Genomic DNA, 18848 nt, shown 5'->3' on the forward strand with positions numbered 1-18848 from the left:
CCGACACACACACCACCCATGTACAGTAGATACAACCATTAGCATAGAGTGGCATGACACCACACAACCTATTGGTGTGTTACGTGCAGTCAGCTATGCATACAATGGTGTAGGTGTTCATCAATGGCTGCATGTGTAGTATGCATTGGTATGCCTCTGCAGTATGCACACAGTACCACATAGTGAGCTGTGATCTGGCCAGAGCACAGGTGTTACCAATGTGACCTATGCCCCTGCATTGGGTGCACACGTTGTGACATGGCACATGCCATGTCCCATGCACGTGGATGTCTGTCTGCAACATTTTCACACCATGACATGACCTATGCACGACATAGCAGACATCCACACTGTCTGCATATCCGTAGGGAATGTGACACCTCAGACTAGTACAGTTGTATGTCACATGGGCCACCACAGGGCCATGTGCACGATGTCCACCACACACAATTGTCAATGACCCAGACAGACAAGGCCATGGGCGATATCTACAGGCATGTTGCCACACAGTACATCCACAGTGGGTAGTCACCGTTGCACCCTGTACACACATAGTGGGCTCATCACTGTAGTGGACCCCCTGGACATCCGATGTAGTACACCAGTGACATGGAATGCCTCTCCACAGCTACTACAGGTGCCTCCAATGTCCACCATATACGTGCTGCTGAGCAGCTGAACTGACTTTCAGACATGGCAATGTAATGCGTCCAGGTCACGCATCGCACAGAAACATACCTGTGTCCTGCTACTGTGCAGTGGCACAGTGCCCGTACTCCACACTGTACAGCTATGTACACAGCTCACACCAACCACCTGCACAGACATCCTGTTACCAATGCATTGTATCTGTAGACTGTACACATAACACTGCACTGTGACATCCGTTGTGATGTGGTGCATGTGGTGGGACACCATCGTCACATGTCCACATGATACCGCACATGTTTGCGGTGTACATGACATAGTGTCAGCAGCCATGTGTACTGTTAACTCGCCCGTGGCCACGGTGTATCCGCGGTGATGCATGCAAACTACCATGAATGTGTGTACGGCATGCCTACTAAAAGACACATGCCTGTTGCAGTGTGCACTGCAGGGCAGTATGCATACTGCCACTAGTGATGTCTGGGCTGCATTCACTGGTCTGTGGTGTGAATGCTGCATGCCACCTGCAATATCACATGCATGATGTGTCCGCATGTGTGTGTGTGTGTGTGTGTGTGTGTGTGTGTGTGTGTGTGTGTGTGTGTGTGTGTGTGTGTGTGTGTGTGTGTGTGTGTGTGTGTGTGTGTCTGTAATGTAACTACGGTATGTCTTTGTATTGACAGGTGCTGTAGGTGAGTTCCCCTCCTGCGGTCCATCTGATGCTAGTGTCCCCACAGATACTAGTGGTGATGACCATGTGCATGAGGCACAGGCAGGGTCGTCACAGGCAGACACTGTGCCATTGGAGAACATCACACATCGTCCCTTCCATCCCTGCACGCGGTTGAGATGCCGACACATACCCCAACACCATTGCCCATAGATGACGGACAGTCAGCGTCTGTTGGCACCGAGCAGGAATGTGTGGTGGCTGCAGAAGGTGTGGGTACACGATGTTGCCAGTGTAATGACTGGTGCAGTGCCACACAGGCATGTGGCAGGTGCTGCTCGTGGAGGAGCACTGCTAGACATACACCTGCCGTACAGGGTGCAGCAGCTGGTATAACCAGACACATGTTCCAGACTGTAATGGCGGCGCAGGCAGAACCAGGAAGGGCAGAGGCTGCAGAGGTCTGCAATCCATTCCTTGAATGACAACATCCAGGTCATTGGCGAATGCCCACCAGCAGCTTGCCGATGTTCTGGAGAGGAGATGAGGTGAGATGGCTGGGATCCTCGACCGAGGCATGGCCATCCGTGAGCGTGAGCTGTCCGTGCTGGAACACCTGGTAGGGGTGAGGCATAGGGCACGCGGGCGTGGGCCGGTAACACCACCTGGTGCAGGTCAGCGTGTGCGTGCCACCTTCCATGCCCACCCACACAGTGCTGGTAGCAGCAGCAGTGCAGCTGCTACTACACCAACCACACCAGGACACAGCAGGCCACGTGGACGTGGCCCTGGACGGCCCCGGCGTGGGCACGTTTCCAGCGGACATGTGTCATCGGAGAGTGGACACACTACACCTCCACCCGGTAGTGCCCGTGCGACCCCAGGCAGGCACGGGTCACGTCGCCGCAGGCGGACACAGTGAGCCGTACCACCTGCACTGTACAGTCTGGGGCTGCCAAGCATACCCCGTGTAGGCATCACACATGACTGAACTGTGTACACACACACCCACACACAGCATATCACAACTGTAGGGCTCCACCACACCCACATGCATTCCACACAGTCATGCCCAGTAAATGCACAGGCCCTTACACACACACATGATGTCATCCATTGGTACAGCCCATGCCTGTGGCACACATATCACCCTGTGCATATGATGAAGTCTCTGCCACATAACGGTGGGCTACACCATCAGTGCAAGGTTCTGCAAACATATTCTGATGCACAGGGTGGACAAGATAGTGAGAGGTGTATGTGATACCTGTGTCTGCATAGTATGTGATGCGTATGTTGTGGTGGCTGTGTATGGTGAGTGACAGGTGTGTATGTGATGTGGGTTGTGCACTGACATCATGCAGCAGACATACCATGTAGTGCAGGTGCAGCATTCATTGTTCTGTGTACACAGTATGCGTGGTGGTTACATGTGTAGCACCATATTGTTTCAGTTAACCCGTATGCCAATAATGGTGTACTTGCATGTGCCCACTGGGAGCACTGTTATCAGTTCCCCACGTGTAGTCGTGGGGTACCCACTTGCATGTCTGGCAATATCAGCATAGCACAGGTACCCGCAACCGGCATAGACCCCTACATAGGTACATAGGCACACATGTACATACCAGGCTATGTGCCCTACGACAAGTGTAGACCTAGCATGACTGTGTGTGGCTGCTAACACCCCTTAGGATGGGGATGCCACATCCATCAGTCTCCTGTCCCTTGTCCAGCACTGACACACAGATGATGCCTGGCGCATACCTATGATCACACATCCACACGTCATGATTACTCCTGCACAAAGGCAGTCAGGGCCTTTCCTTCACATGGGCTGGCACTCCTCTCCGTGTTGTAGGGGTCTCTGGCGTTGACCCTGTTCCCCAGCACGTCCTAGTCATCTTTGTGGTGAGGTGTGTGACAGTTGCTTCTGTGCCCGTGTTTGCCTGGAGCCTAGGAGGTGGAATATGCCCATGTCACCCAGGTCAGACATGGCGTGTATGTCAGGCACAGATCACCACAGAGCAGATGTGCTGGGAAGGTATACAGCGGAGTCCCCTTGGTCGTGCAGTGTGACACATGTCCCAGCACCTTTATCCCGCCTTGTGGAATGTTTGTGGTCCTTCCGAGTGCTGCAGGTGTCAGGTTAGCTACAGGCCAGATGTGCCATTATGCGCAATCATTCCTGTGGTGTGTCATGTGTACAGGGGTACAATGAACACCCTGATGTGGATGTGATCCCTTCCAGACCAGGAGGCCACAGTGGAATGTCTTCACACCCACATTGCCATTGTGTGTGTTGACCAAGGTTACAGACAGGTGTGGTAGCCATTTCCATGAACTTGTCCTCAATCTTGAATGTCTTACCACCTGCTTGTGACATTGGGCCGAACGTGTCCTTCTCACTGGGTAGGTCTACACCTTCTCTGGCATGTAGTAACAGGCCATGGCTCTGGCACCAGAAATCCATGTGAAAGACGCCAAAGGGGGAAGTCCGTGTGAGATGGGGTGTTGGGTATGGTGGCGGTGTGCAGTCATCTGCATACCTTGTCTGCCACAATCCCCTATGATTGCAGGCACATTGGAAGGTCGAATGCCGAATGGGAGGGGCCCAGTACTGAGATCTGTGGGTCACCGGTGGAGACCAGATACGAGTGTGACAAGGCACCAGGAACACCAACCCTGTGTGGTGTGACCTCCAACCATTCTGAGAACCATCGGGTGACATATGTCCCCACATGTATGCTGGTGAGCCTTTCCATGAGTCCCATGTGGAGTGCTCTGAGCGCTCCCACCAGGTCATGGTACTGTGTGCAAACCGACCTACCCCATCAATGGCCTTGGTGACCACTCCAGACAGGGCGAGCAGGTTTGGGAGGCAGGATCTGCCCTTGACTATGTTGTTGTGGGTATGTTCGGTATTGGCTGTACACCACTGTCTGTATCCATGGGCACCTGTATGGACCTCCCCAGCTTTGCAGACAAGGCTTGTCAAGCTGATAGGGTGTGGTCTGCAGTCCCTAAGAGCACTACGCGGGAATAGTGGGACGACAGATGCCGTATGCCACCCATCGGGGACATAGCCCATAGTAAGGCTAACATGACACAGTGGCTGCATGTGTGGGCCGAGGGCCTCAATGAGGATGGGTAGCACACAGCCAGGGACACCATCGGTGCCCATTGGTGCTGTGTCAACTGCCATAGAGATATGGGATCACTCCAGGCCATATGAGATGTTTCGGAGGCTACACTCTGGTGGGATGGATATGTCCCCTCTTGGGGGGGGGGTGGATGTATGCATGGAACATGTCCGCTGGTTTGTTGACAATGTCTGTGGGTGCAGTGACCGTTGTACCATTCTGGACCATTTCCGGCCATGTCTGTGCACCCACATCCATGTCCTTACCACATTTAGGGAAGGCCCTATGGTTGCCTCATGTGCCCTCTGCAGTACCACTCCCTGGCGGCCTTGGATGATTGTATGTGTGGCCGTATGTTGGCTGGTATGAATGGGAGATGGTTTCCCTGGTACTGACATTGCTCTGTCATGTATTAGCTCCAACTGTTGATGTACAGCTTGTCAGTGGCTGGGGTCCACCACACCATGTGCCTACCTGTGGTGGACAAGGTCCTGATGTTATCATGTTTGCCTGTTGCAGACATGCATGTGTGTGCTCAGAGAAGGCATTCGTTAGGCAGTTGGCAGTCTGGCCTGTGTTCAACACTGGCATGGAGGACTTGTAGGGTACCACACCGGTCGTATGATGTGTGTGGTTTGTTGTGGAGAGGTCATCACTTAGGTCCCCCATGCCGGTGTTGGGTGCAGGATGTGGATGACCAGTGGATCCACTATATGGTCTGGCATCACCATTGAGGGCTGTACATCCTGTGTGGGGCATATCCTCACCATGTGTGATGGGCAGAACTGTTAGACATCCCCCCCTAGTGTGTATGGTGCATGGCTGTTTAACAGTGGCCAGGTGTGAGAACACCTGGGACCGGTGGCGTAGGGTGTTGTGCCATGGGTAATGTTCCCAGTCTATGTATGGGTGGTTCATGTCACCCAATACGGTGCTGTTGTGAGAGCATGCACACTCACCAGTGTCCTCAGGACATCTGTGCAGGTATCCTGTGTTTGGGAGGGTTGTCTGTAGCATGCAACAAACTGTAGGCCAGTCCTACCCATGATTAATTGCACCTAGATATTCCCGCTGCAGCGGCCATGTCTGTGGCATGGCGGGTTGCTGTTGTGTGGCTGGACACACACGGTCCACATTCTGCCACCCATGCAGTCGCGCCATGTGTATGCATGTCTGCTCTGTGCCGAGTCTAAGTGTCTGAGCATGCCCAGTAGGCAGCTGTGTAGATAGACACACAGCACAGTGCACACCGCGCCCGACTGTAGTTATACCACGGGTGCATGCCTGTATCCCCGCCAGCGGCCCACGTCTGTGGCATGGCCAGGTTGCTGTTGTGTGGCTGGACACACCACGGCGGTCCACATTCTGCCACCCATGCTGTTGCACCATGTGTATGCATGTCTGCTCTGTGCGAGTCTCAGAGTGTGAGCATGCCCAGTAAGCAGTGTGATGACACACAGGACAGTGCACACGCGCGACTGCAGTAATACCGTGCATGCCTGTATCCCTGCAGCGCGTCTGTGCCATGGCTGGGTTGCTGTTGTGTGGCTGGACACACGGCGGTCCACATTCTGCCACCCATGCTGTTGCTCCAGTATGCATGTCTGCTCTGTGCAGTCTAAGTGTCTGAGCATGCCCAGTAAGTGTGTCTCATGCCCGCAGCTGTGTAGATTCACAGGCTGCAGCACTGTTGATAGTGAGCATGTCTGTCTCCCTGCACACTTGTGCATGGCCTACAGCCAGTACACGACAGTGTACATGTCTGCAACTGCATGTAGCCATGGCCTGCATCCTGTATAGCCATGGTGACCATCAGGTGACACATGTGGCTGTCATGCCACATTGGCTGTACATCCTGCGGATGTCATAGGGTAAAGTGTCATGTGGTGCATGTATTCCTGTGTGTGTGTGTCACTGTGTATGTGGTATTCCCGACTGCAGCACTGTGTTACTGTCAGCCACCTTGGGATGGTAACAGGCTGCGTGACTCGCACTCTGTCTTCATTCCCTATCGGACGCCCTCTGCAGATGATACCACCCACCTAGTATGCCTCTGACAGTGCTGTGCTCAGTAAACTCGTGTAGCATTCTGTAAATGCTTCATGCTGTAGTGAGTTCATGTAGATAGGCGTAGGTTCGACTCCTGGCCCTTGTGTGTGTGTGTGTGTGTGTGTGTGTGTGTGTGTGTGTGTGTGTGTGTGTGTGTGTGTGTGTGTGTGTGTTTCCAGCTGCCTCTGCAGATGAACATGCTTTTAGGCGGCACACATACCTTGGCTATTGCCACTATTGTCTTCGGTGATGTCACCAGCCTACAAGTATGCCTCTGACAGCGCTGTGCTCAGTAAACTCGGTAGCGTTCTGTAAATGCTTCATACTGTAGTGAGTTCATGTAGATAGGCGTAGGTTCGACTCCCGGCCCTTCCGTGTGTGTGTGTGTGTGTGTGTGTGTTTCCAGCTGCCTCTGCAGATGAACATGCTTTTAGGCGGCTCCAACACATACCTTGGCTATTGCCAACTATTGTCTTCGGTGATGTCACCAGCCTAGAAGTATGCCTCTGACAGCACTGTGCTCAGTAAACTTGGTAGCGCGTTCTGTAAATGCTTCATACTGTAGTGAGTTCATGTAGATAGGCGTAGGTTCGACTCCGGCCCTTCCATGTGTGTGTGTGTGTGTGTTTCCAGCTGCCTCTGCAGATGAACATGCTTTTAGGCGCCAACACATACCTTGGCTATTGCCAGCCATTGTCTTCCGCGTGATGTCACCAGCCTACAAGTATGCCTCTGACAGCGCTGTGCTCAGTAAACTTCGGTAGCGTTCTGTAAATGCTTCATACTGTAGTGAGTTCATGTAGATAGGCGTAGGTTCGACTCCGGCCCTTCCGTGTGTGTGTGTGTGTCTGTGTGTGTTTCCGGCTGCCTCTGCAGATGAACTGCTTTTAGGCGCCCACATACATGGCTATTGCCAGCTATTGTCTTCGGTGATGTCACCGCCTAGAAGTATGCCTCTGACAGCGCTGTGCTCAGTAAACTCGGTAGCGTTCTGTAAATGCCTCATACTGGAGTGAGATCATGTAGATAGGGGTAGGTTCGCCTCCGGCCCTTCCTGTGTGTGTGTGTGTGTATGTGTGTGTTTCCAGCTGCCTCTGCAGATGAACTGCTTTTAGGCGCTCCATAACACATACTTGGCTATTGCCAGCTATTGTCTTCGGTGATGTCACCAGCCTACAAGTATGCCTCTGACAGCGCTGTGCTCAGTAAACTTCGGTAGCGTTCTGTAAATGCTTCATACTGTAGTGAGTTCATGTAGATAGGTAGGTTCGACTCCGGCCCTTCCGTGTGTGTGTGTGTGTTTCCAGCTGCCTCTGCAGATGAACATGCTTTTAGGCGCTCAACACATACCTTGGCTATTGCCAGCTATTGTCTTCTGTGATGTCACCGCCTAGAAGTATGCCTCTGACAGCTGTGCTCAGTAAACTCGGTGGCGTTCTGTAAATGCTTCATACTGTAGTGAGTTCATGTAGATAGGCGTAAGTTCGACCCCGGCCCTTCCGTGTGTGTGTGTGTGTGTGTGTGTGTTTCCAGCTGCCTCTGCAGATGAACAGCTTTAGGCGCCGCAACACATACCTTGCTATCAGCTATTGTCTTTGGTGATGTCACCCACTAGAAGTATGCCTCTGATGGTGGTGTGCTCAGTGTGGCCCATGTAGCTTCATACTGTGTCATGTGCGTTTGGGTATGTTGTGGTCAATCACCATGCCTGTGTGTGTGTCCATGCTCCCAGATGCATGGGTTCATCTGTGCCTTGTGTTTACAACACATATCCTGCCGCCATGTGTTTGTGGATGGTGCAGCTCTGTATGCATGTGTGCTGTTGTGACGTAGCGTGTTCTGTGATATGCTGTGGTGTGATGCTGTATACATTCACTGGCGCCACATGTGTCTGTATCTCTGCATTGTATATCTATGTACCTATGTTGTGCCATGTGCTCTGCATGGAGCTGTCTTTCATGTATGCATATTTGCAGTGACACATATAACTGTAGTGCGTTGCATATCCTCATTGTCCATGCACTGTCCAGTATTCCAGAACACCTGGACATCTGCTGGATGTGCGCAGCTATTGCTGCCTGCAGTGTATGTACCATACACCTGTGTACTTGCTAGTTATGGTGTGTGTATGTCTACCTGTGCTGTATGCATGGCGTGTGTGTGTCCTTACAGCCATCTGTGCATGTGCCACTATGGGTATCCTTGTGGACCGCTGTTTCATGTCTGCACATACCTGCAGACTGTACTATTAGCGGCTTAGATGACTGCTGCCCTAGGCTGTAGGGCATGGCGCTGACCACAGCACATGGTGCCATCTTGGTATACCACATGACACACCTACTGACAGGTGGCCCCACTGTGGCCCTGGGCAGCCCGGGATTGCGATGCCTACGGCGGATATGGGCACATCACAAGGCATGTCTACATTGGTGTTTCGGCGTCAGGTTATAATACCAGGGGACCTCATCAGCTATGCTATGAATGCGGATCTATGGATTAGTAGGTGGAGGTTGGCACACACCAGGGCTGACCGATGGAACACTGATGAGGCCTCTTTTGAGAGGCAGGTGGAGCAACCCCGTGCGGAATGTAGTTCAGGTACAGATGTAGGGTTAGCACATTTGTCCACTCTTTCAGTTCTGTACCGCTGTATTACAGTGATATGCTATGCATATCTTCCATATACATGTTAAATCTTCATTGATGAGTATTGGCATAGTACAATATCATATGATACATGTGTTAATAGGATGCCTTCTGATGTTAACATATGTGTGTGTGGTTAACATTGCGTCTGTGCTTTCTATGCTGTGGTTACATGTTCATTGTTTGCAGAAAGTAACACATGGAAGTGTAAGATATATAAAGCCTGGACACCCTATGTTATGTGTCTCCACAGCCTCTGTGATAAGCTTACATGTCTATGGAGTAACCTTTGGATACCACATGTGACCTATATGAATGTCTGTTGACTGTTTCATCTACCTATGTGTGTCTTGGTTTGTGTGCCATAAGGTGCCAGCGGGTCTTTGATGTTGAATAGGTGTATTCCATGGTCAATTGACATTAACCTATTATTCATGAAGGATGTTCTTCATTGGTGGGAGCATAGTTTGACCATCGTATGACCTTCCTAGCTGGCGTTGATATTGTGCCATTGGTATGTGTTCCACAGGTCACCCATTTGTTCAGCGGTATGGGGCGTGTGATCCCCTTGTGCTGGCAGATTGAGTGCTGTGTACGCGGTATTGCAGCGGTCTGGCTTTGTATGGGGTGTCTACTGTTGTTACCATCTGTATTTCCTGTGTTATGCCTCACTGCAGCTGTGTGGTTACCAGGTTTGCTATGGGTGCCATCTTGTCCCGCTTGTCCATCCCTGGGAATTGCCTACTGGACACTGGTATGGGCTGTACACATTTCACACCTGCATTAGCATTAGGTGGATGCTTTGCACTATCAGTGGGGAGTAAGGCGTGCTACCCACATCCCTCCCGAGGCGGGACAACGATTATCTGCCAAACAACACGAGCCATTTTGCATACCCAGGATCCCATGGCTGCAACCCTCGACAGTACCCATTGCACATCCTCATGTGTGCGGGAATGGGATGTGGGCGCACTTCTATGGACGGCAATCTGGGGATTCTGTGCATATGTCCTGCATTTCATGGACAGTTGTCATCAACCTTGAACACGCTGGTGGTGCATATGTAGCTGTGCGTAGTCACGGCTGTCACTTCATCTGGTCTCTCCGCTTGTAGCAGTTGACATTGCTAGGATAAATTTTGGGTCCTACAATGGACACCATGTGCATATGTAAAGTGTAGAACATGTTGGACTGTGTCCATCTGGCCAGTGGTTTGACTGCTGCTGTATGTTCCCCAATCGCGGATGTCTGTACCCATATTATGTAGTGCTCGTAAACCGGGTTTCTACAGAACCCAAATGGTGTAATTCCAATGATGCAGGCTAACAATTGCTTTAAGTAATCCTCAGATCCCATTGGGACATATCCGCCACTGTATTGTCACATTAACAAAGACATGTAGATCCTATTATTCATTGAAGGATGTTCTTTATATAATATGGCCATAGTTAAACATCCTATGACCTTCTAGTTTCGTTGTTGGTGTGCCATTAGTATGTGTTCACAGGTCGCCCATTTGTTCAGCGGTATGGGCGGTGATCCCATTCTTGCTGGCAGATTGGAGTGCTGTATGCGGTATTCGCGGCGGTCTGACTTTATGTGGAGTGTCTACTGTAGTCCCTATCTGTATTTCCTGTGTTATGCCTTACTACAGCTGTGTGATTCCACCAGGTTTGCAGTTATGGGTGCCATCTTGGCGTCGTTTGTCCATCCATGGGAATGCCTACTGGACACTGGTGTAGGGCTGTACACATTTCACAGCTGCATTTAGCATTCTCCGGTGGATGATTGCATTGGTGGGGGTAAGGCATGCTGTACATCCCTCCCACGGCGGGACAATGGATCATCTGCCAATCACACGAGACCCATTTCTGCATACCCACGATCCCATGGCTGCAACCCTCGACAGTACCCATTGCATCCTCCATGTGTCGGAATGGGATGTGGGCACATCTATGGACTGACAATCTGGGGATTTCTGTGCATATGTCCCGCATTTCATGGACAGTTGTCATCAACCTTGAACGCTGGTGGTGCATATATGTAGCTGTGCGTAGTCACGGCTGTAGTTCATCTGGTCTCGATGCAGCCGGTTGGCATTGCAAATGGATAAATTTTGGGTCCTACAATGGACACCGATGTGCATATGTAAAATGTAGAACATGTTGGACTGTGTCCATCTGGCCAGTGGTTTGACTGCTGCTGTATGTTCCCCAATCGCGGATGTCTGTTTGACTACCCATATTATGTTGTGCTACTGAACCCATGTTCTCCACTTAACCCAAATGGTATTGATGTAATGCTGCAGGTTGGCAACTGCTTTAAGTAATCCTCAGAAGGCCCATTGGGACATATGCCACTGTATTGTCAATATAACACAGCCAGAACATGTATACCCTATTTATTCATTGAAGGATGTTCTTTATATGTAGCGCCATGTTACATCCTATGACCTTCCTAGTTGAAGTTGTTAGTGTGCCATTAGTATGTGTTCCACAGGTCGCCCATTTGTTCCATATGGGCGAGTGATCCCCATTTGTTGCTGGCAGATGTGCTGTATGCGCGGTATATCGGCGGTCTGACTTTGTATAGACTGTAGTCCCTATCTGTATTCCTGTGTTATGCCTTACTACAGCTGTGTAATTCCACCAGGTTTCCAGTTATGGGTGCCATCTTGGCGTACATGTCCATCCATGGGAATTGCCTACTGGACACTGGTGTAGGGCTGTACACATTTCACAGCTGCATAGCATTCTCCGGTGGATGCTTTGCATATTAGTGGGAGTAAACATGCTATACCCACATCCCTCACGCGGGACAATGGATTATCTGCCAAACAACAGCCCCATTTTTGCATACCCAGGATCCCATGGCTGCAACCCTCGGTACCCATTGCACATCCTCCATGTGCGGGAATGGGATGTGGGCGCATCTATGGACCTCGACAATCTGGGGATTTCTGTGCATATGTCCTGCATTTCATGGACAGTTGTCATCAACCTTAAACACGCTGGTGGTGCATATGTCTAGCTGTGCGTAGTCACGGCTGTCACTTCATCTGGGTCGATGCGCTGGTTGATGTTGCATGGATAATTTTTGGGTCCTACAATGGACACCGATGTGCATATGTAAAGTGTAGAACATGTTGGACTGTGTCCATCTGGCCAGTGGTTTGACTGCTGCTGTATGTTCCCCAATCGGATGTCTGTTTGACTACCCATATTATGTATTGCTATCTATATCCACGTGCCAGTTGATACCCAAATTGTCCTGGTCATCTTCATGCATTATTGAACTTATCAGGCCAAAACAGACAATGACTGTACACTCCACAGTCAGATACTGGGTCTTTCACCCACTAACATGGGGCATGTAGATCTGATACATTACATAGATGTCCCTTTATTCACTTCATGAGTCAGTTTAAAGTCAATTAATCAATAAACCTGCTCATAGTTGGTGGACAGTGCTCCAGTCTTGATGATAATGACATATACATCAGTGTTGCATACATTGCTTAATGGAAACAATAATGCCGTATGTGTTAATATGCTACATATTGGTCAATACAATCAGTATATTGACACATAGTTGATAATTTGTTGGAGTGTCCTTAGAATGTAGTGTGTTGATCATGATATTGTATATCAATGTGTATAATTGTTATTCATGATTCCAGCATGGAATCAATGTACAATGGGCATATTTTTTGTATATGGTGAATGATGCACAATGTTACATATGAATATGACTTGCCATTATAACTTATCAATATGAAATGGAATAAACTGTAGTTGTACATCTTGCAAGTGACAAATTTATGTCCATCGCTGTTTATATGCACCTGGACTGCTGTGTGTGTATATACATGTGCCCTCATTTTATACCCATGTCTGGTGGATTACCTGTGCACACATAATTACCTGCCATACCTTTCCATGTACATTCTGGCATGGTGTGGGCTTCTGTTGGCCTTAATCTTGCTGTGTTACATTGACCAGTGTCTATCTGGCAATTAAGCTGGCGTGTCATGTGAACTTCTTGCATTTGGACCTGATCCCATAATTGTGACGCCTTCCATGGCCATATATCTGTCTGTCATCTGGGATCATGTGCCAGTCCTTTCAGGACACTTTCTATTGTTGCTTCTTTGGTTACATATATGAGTACTGGTATGGTTGTGCTATTGCTTGTGTGTACATTTCTCCCGCGGATCTGGACACTGGACATATATCCAGCTGCTGCAGGTCAACAATGTGAGCCACTGTACCCATTGTGTAGGCATTTACAAGTGGGTGTATGCATGCATAATTATCAATAACATACACTGACACATCATTATTCTATACCACATTCTATGTTTGCTCATCACATAGCTGTGCTCACTATTTCTACGGTACTTTACATGGCTGTTGCCATTCCATACTTTCAGGGTGACATTTTATGAGACATGTCCCTGGTTGGCGTGACATATAACCTTCCTGTTCTTAGTGGATCCCTGGACCGCATACATGCATTTTCAATTGTGGGTTCTTGCTACATATCCATATCTGTATTCTGTTTACATATGACTGGGTCTGTGTGGTTCGTGGTCTGTGTTAGTTGTGACTATTGTAACATATCTGATCCGGTTCCCTGTGTTACGGACTACACTTTATACATGTAACAGTCTTTGCAGCATGGGCCTGTAGTTCACATATGTTCTATAATTATAGTAATTCAAACGGGACTGCATTCCTGCTTTGTACTGTGACCACACCCTAGCTGTTGGTCTCATTAATATGCATACCCATGGTGTTAGCTACATTTACATATCCCCAGACTCCAGTACAGGCATCCATTCTCCTGCTGGGAGGTAGGTGTACTGCTACATGTAAATTCCTTATTTCCCTGCTCATGGCCCAGGATGTCATATGTCCATGGATGTTCAGATCACAGCTTATATCCCTGGTTCATTGTCAATGTTCCTGTGGTGCTTTGGGTTTGGTCTTGTCCATGGTATAACTGACCCTGACCTTGTCTGAAATGTTAGATGAGTCACATGGAACCCGCATTTGTGGATTCTGCTTGATACCATGTCAGGCTCATTATTCCTGCATGTGCTTGGCGTACCGTTGTAGATCTTGTTATAGTAATTGCAGCGGTCTGTTGTCGGACTATTTCCATTACTAACCCTTGGTATTTATACCCTCAGCCATTTGTGCATGGGTTTAACATTGCTATGTGCTTTCATGACCAGAGGACATGTCCGTTGCTTAGTGGCCAGTACTCTGCTACACACATTTAACATGGCGGAACAGGTTGAACAATAGGGGACATGGTTGTCGCTAATTTTAGTATTATTAAGCTATGTTGACTTTGTCACAGAAGCAGACAGTGTCACATTGTATGGACATTTGGATGGCGCTGACATGGCCCTGTGCGTATGCGTTTGGGCCCACAGGCATTATGCTGTGCCATTTATGTCTGGGAATATATGGTTTCTTTCCATAGATGATATGCCTACTGCAATGACCAGCTGGGTGTGGTACTGCTGTATTGGCACAAGAGTGACCTTATGCTGGTGCCCTAGGGAAGTACTCATGAACACCCATCATCCGCTAATCCGTCCTGGTCTGCCTCACAAAATAAACATTGCTTGAAGGTGCCCATCACTAGGACTCCTAGTTTGCCCTATGCATAAGGCCCAGATATGTGTGGTCCCTGAGCTGGACTGGGACGCCTCTGCCGTGGTATATCTAGCATTACCCACATAGGCGTGGTTTATTGCTATGATATCACACACCTGTGTTTGGACAACCTACAATGGCTTCTGCTATTGGCATGCAATGCTGTTATTAGAGCGGTTACCATACATATACCTTTCTCAAAAGCCGGATTTACACATCTGACTACTGTGTCTCCTTTGACCCCTGAGCCAGTGGTGCATTACTCAAACAATTGTGCTGTCATACATATGCACCAGCACATCTACAGGACTGCATGAGTCAGGCAATCCCATACAAAACTGAGACTCTTTGTACCAGCCAACCATCCAGTCTGGTGGACTCCAGCCATGAACAAGCTCTAGAACGACTGGAGGTACTGCACAAGATGAGTGGAATACTTGTAAGGTAAGACACCCTTGCTCATTGTATGTGAAAACCTACAGGCTGTCAGGAAATCATCCAGGGGAAATTCACAGAGGAATCACAAGAATCACAGACAATCATAAGGCCTTCTTTAGCTATGTTGAACACCTGGGAGGACACTCCCAGATATGCTCACACTGTGTTCAGAATGATGTGATGACTGAACCTACACACATGTGCCAACATAATTGGGTTCATGCTAACATTCTTTACATGGAGAGATATCTATCTAGAGGATTGTGATCCTGGAACTTCTGTGACACACAGGTGTAAAATGTGTCTCAAGGCAGTAAACACAGCATCCATGGGACCAGATGGTGTCCCAGCTGTGTACTCCATGAACCCATTGGGGAATTAAACCCCACAGTTATGACAGCTGTTTTAACCTGGCCTCACCTCGATCACATACCCAGTAGTGGCACAGACATTTGTAGTCCCACTTCACAAGGGATGGTGCATTCACTGACCCTGGTAATTTACCATCCCATTACTTGACAAGCCTTATCTGCAAAGCCATGGAAGGATCATGATGGAATCATACATAATGACATAGGGGACTTGCATACTCTGGATCCAACCCAGTTTTGCTTGGTCAAATACAGATCATGCCTTTTAAATGTGTGACTTTTTTAGGATCAGTCACCAAGGCCATTGATGAGGGCAAAGCAGTCCATACAACCTACAGACCTGCAAGGCCTTCAACACAATACCACTGGTATCATTGATAAACCCATCTGCTTGATTGTAAATACATGACCAGAGGTTTGCAAACTGGCTAAGTGACAGAACCCACACGGTCATAGTTGCTGGCCATGTCATACTCACAGCCAGTCACAGTGTGTTGTCCCACATCAGTCCTGGGTCCACTATTTTTCTGCATCTACATTTCAATGTACCAGGCCACAGGGGTTATGGCATGTTTGCAGATGACTGCAAACCGGGTGCCATAGTGGACACACATCTGGCAGATATCCTTCAGAAGGGCCTCACAGCTATGGATAACTGGTACCAGAGACATGGCCTACAGCTAAATGCCGGGATGCATAGTCATACCCTTGCGGGAAGACAGGTTACCCTAGCTACCATATAGGTGGCAATCCACTGAGCACAGAGGGTGTTACCAGATCTGGGGACCCGTGTTGTGGTAACCGTTTGTACACACACATTGCTAACGTAGTTAGATGGACCCCTACATTGGCCACCTGATCATGAAGGCATTCACATCTACATCAGGGAGGTCATTGTCCCTTGTACTCATCACTCATTACACCTATGATTGAGTACAATGCCCGTTCAGAATGTCTGGGACCCGACACCTGCAGCAGCTGGAAGGCCCAGACAGTTCATCCACAAACGGATGCAGGGTCTCAGGAATATGTGTTATGCTGACCAACTGAAAGGTTCCATCCCTATTCCATTGCATACCACTTGCCCAGAGGTGACCTGTGCCTGGCATCCAAGGCCAGGTCGAACAGTTGATGACTATGCTTCACCTGAATCTAGATCCCTCAGAATCACAAGGGACTGGTGGCGTACACCTTGGCACATGTCATTAATAGAACATGCTGGTGGGACACATTCATCACCCAGACACTCACTATGCTGTGGAACAACATGCCAGTACATGTGAGACAGAGGACGTGGCTGGCCTTGTTTTAGTATTTTGACAAGGATGTCTGAATTGCTTTATTCAACTAACCTTGTAAATGAATATTTACTTTGCCACATTGTTTTAATCTTTACATTTCCATTGATATATTTTACATTAGTCATATTCATATGTGTTTATCTCTATATATTAGGGTTCATTTATATTACTAGGTGTCTCTACTTCATTAATATATTGGCACAATCCTAGAACATATATGTAGCTATACACTCAGACACTTGGAAAACATTATGTTGGGTCTTCTTTCATATTAATACATATGTATTATTTTCACAAGAATATAGATGTTGAAACAATGTCTGATTTACTCACTGTGCAATCTGTAACCAATGTTTTTGCTTTGTCAGCCTTTAAGGCATTTAATTAATACGTAGCACATCTTATTTACTGCCCAATTAAGGGTGTTAAATGTAGTGAATTGAACTGCATTGTATGTATTCTGAAAGTCTGCTTATGAAGCAGACGTGCTGCAATAAACTATGGTGACTGCATTTAATTCCTGGTGGGCTCTGAGTGGTCACGGCCGTTTCTACGGTACCTCATCTTTGCTTTGGACTTTCTCATCACAGTCTCTGTGTTATTTGTATGGGAATGTCAAGTGTAGTCCCTATGTGTATTTACCTGTGTAATGCCTTACTGCGGCAGTGTAATTTCCACCGGGTTTGCAGTTAGGGTGCGATCTTGTTAACGCTTGTCCATCCATGTGAATTGCCTACTGGACACTGGTATAGGGCTGTACATTTCACACCTGCATTTAGCATTCTCCGGTGGATGCTTTGCATTATTAGTGGGAGTAAGGCAGTACTCACATCCCTCCACAGGCGGGACAAAGGGTTATCAGCCAGACAACACAGAGCCCCATTTCTGCATACCCAGAATCCCATGGCTGCAACCCTCGACAGTACCCATTACACATCCTTCATGCGTCGGGACTGGGATGTGGGCGCACATATGGACCCGTCGATCTGGGTATTTCTGTTCATATGTCCTGCATTTCATGGACTCTTGTCAGCAACATTAAACAAGCTGGTGGTGCATATGTCTAACCTGTGCCGTGAGTGGCTATATCCTCGTCTGTTGTTAGGACAGCTGGAGTGGGTTCTGTGAGAATGTATTTTGGGTCCTACAATGGACACCAATGTGCATATGTCAAGTTAGATGTTGCTGGACTATGTCCAACTGGCCTGTGCTTTTCACTGCTGCTGTATGTTCCCCAATCGCGGATGTCTGTTTGACTACCCATTCCACATGGTGCTACATAAACAGGTGATTTAGTATTGTGAACAAATGTTATACATCCAAACATCCTGGTTAGCAACTGCTTCAAATAAACCTCAGACATCCCAATAGGACATATCCGTCACTGTATTTTCAACATAACACCACCGGAACATGTTGGTCACCTATGTATTCATTTAACCATGTTGTCTTCATGGTGGGACGCCATAGTTTACATATCCTAGCTTGGCGTTGTGGTGTGCCATTAGTATGTGTTCCACGGGTCACACATCTGTTCGCTGTATGGTGGCAGGTGCTCCTCATTCTTTTGTTGGCAGATTGAGTGCTGTGTATGCACCCGGTGTTGACCGGCGGTCCAACTTTGCATGTGGAATGTCAACTGTACTCGGTTTGCATATTTTCTGTGTTATGCCTTAGCGCGGCTGTGTAATTTCCCCGGGTTTGTAGTTGTTGGTGCCATCTTGGCGCGCTTGTCCATCCATGAGAATTGCCTACTGGACACTGGTATAGGGCTGTACACATTTCACACCTGCATTTAGCATGCTCCGGTGGATGGTTTGCATTACGAGTGGACAGTAAGCCAGGTGCTACGCACATCCCTCCACGAGGCGGGACAAAATTACCTCTTGAAACAACACCGAGCCCAGTTTCTA

Source organism: Protopterus annectens, chromosome 12.part0 (genome assembly GCF_019279795.1).
Source record: "Protopterus annectens isolate FY-2018-M chromosome 12.part0, PAN1.0, whole genome shotgun sequence".
Taxonomy (NCBI): Eukaryota; Metazoa; Chordata; order Ceratodontiformes; family Protopteridae; genus Protopterus; species Protopterus annectens.